Source organism: Silene latifolia, chromosome 1 (genome assembly GCF_048544455.1).
Source record: "Silene latifolia isolate original U9 population chromosome 1, ASM4854445v1, whole genome shotgun sequence".
NCBI classification, from domain to species: Eukaryota; Viridiplantae; Streptophyta; class Magnoliopsida; order Caryophyllales; family Caryophyllaceae; genus Silene; species Silene latifolia.
In genome coordinates, this window is record NC_133526.1 from 152,883,113 (window position 1) to 152,885,273 (window position 2,161).

Here is a 2,161-nt window from a genome sequence, read left to right on the forward strand (position 1 = left end):
TTGAATAATATACTATATCACTTTGGATATTTTTAAGTTTGGAGTAATGAAAGTAAAGGCAAAGAATAATAAACTAAGGCATACGGTTTTACTAAAACAGCTATATGGTTGGGTACCCTGCGGGCGGTACAGATCGTCGTAGAGTCATGTACATGTACTTAGACTAGGACTTCGCACTGCGTGGTAAGTCGTGTCCTATTATAGTTTGTTGTCTAGTTAGTGAGCTTGGAGTTGGTCATCTTAGCGTGACACTGGGTTCCCGAAACTAGTAAAGATGCTGCGGTGTCAAAAGTATAGCTAAAGTGAAAATCTAGCCTGAACTATATTATTTCCATTCTGTCATTTGAGATGTTTTGCTTTTAAGCATGCAGCACGTTGGTTAACGTGATTTGGTAATCATATTTTGTTACTTATGTTTTATAACATTTCAATTTACTTTGATATATTATTTGCATCTGTAACATTTATATCATGTGATATGGCTGGGAGAACGTCGAGTTACTCCCCACTGATTGTGGCTGTTATGTTTATAACATGACAGGTTTTAGCTTTGCTGGGGATTTCTGTGTGAGCTAGCGAGTAGTTTGCAGATCCTACTCTGTTTTCTGCTTTCTTTTATGGTTTTTAGTTTTAACACTTTTGAGGAATTTTGTTTTCGCCCTTTTTATAAAAGTGGCATTTGTTTAGACTTAACCATTTAATTTTATCCTTGAGAATTTTATACATTCTCAATTTATAACAGTTAGAACTTTTGTCTTTGTGTATTTAATCCCATTCGACAGTGTTTCCGCCACTGTTTTGCACTAGATTTTATAGGGGATTACACCTTCACCCATACCGGCAGATGATGTTGTTTTGAATGAACTTGGCCACTTGTTTGGCGGTCAAGACTGCATATGACTGTGCTTTCACCCATTTGGTGAAGTAGTCGATGGCGACGAGGATGAAGCAATACCCCTTGGTCCCTACCGGGTTGACTTTCCCGATGATGTCATTGTATATAAAAGGGACGGTGGTATGTGTTGTATGTTGGCGAAGATTTGGCAGTTGTGGCAATGTTTGACGTAGTTACGGCAATCGGCTTCCATGGTGGTCCAGTAGTAACCTAGTCGTGTGATTTTTCGAGTAAGCATCATTGCGCTCATGTGAGGGCCACATTCTCCGTCGTGGACCTCTCCCATGACTTTTTTGGCTTTGTGATGGTCAATGCAAAGGAGGGAAATTCCTTGGGGTGTTCTTTTGTATAGTTGATCTTGGTTTATCACGAATTGTGATGCAAGCAAACGGATGGCTCTTTGTCCTCTTAGATCAGAGTTGGGAGGGTATTCGTTTTTGGTTTTGTAGTTGAGGATGGCTTGGTACCAAGGTTCATCATGGCTTTCCTCGTTGTCGTTGATGGCGCAAACGTGAGCTGGCTCGCTCCTTCTCTCGACACGTAGGGGCATTGATGTCATGTCGTCAGGTATGTTGACGAGCGCGGCAAGTTTCGCCAGGGCATCAGCAAATTGATTTTCCTCTCGTGGCAGATGGAAGTAATCGACTTGGTCGAAGAATTCGGCCTCTTGATTGATCTTTGATCGGTAGGGAGCTAAGCTGTCACTTCGTATTTCCATGATCCGGACACCTAATTGATGATGAGCGAGGAATCGTCGTGGACCCTCAGTCTCTTGATGCCGAGTGTGATGGCTGCTTGTAGGCCGATGAGGCATGCTTCATATTCAGCGGCATTGTTGGTGACGGCAAAGTCTAGCTTGACCGAGATCGGAACATGCTCTCCCTCCGGTGATATTAGAAGGATTACTACCCCGAACCTCTCAGATTAGATGCACCGTCAAAGTATAGGTCCCATGCGTCAGAATCGGCACAAAGGATGTCTTCGTCAGGAAGTGACCATGTGTCGGTCGTTGGATCCTCGTTGACGGGATTTTCAGCTAGAAAATCGGCAACTGCTCTTCTCTTGATAACCTTGAGGGGTACAAACTTGAGATCAAACTCAGACAACATGAGCGTCCACCTAGACAGCCTTCCGTTTAGTACGGGTTTTTCGAATATGTATTTGACCGGGTCCATCTTGGAGTAGATGTGGACCGTGTAGCTGAGCATGTAATGCCAAAGCTTCTTTGTTGACCATACTAGGGCAAGGCATGTCTTCTCCAGTTGG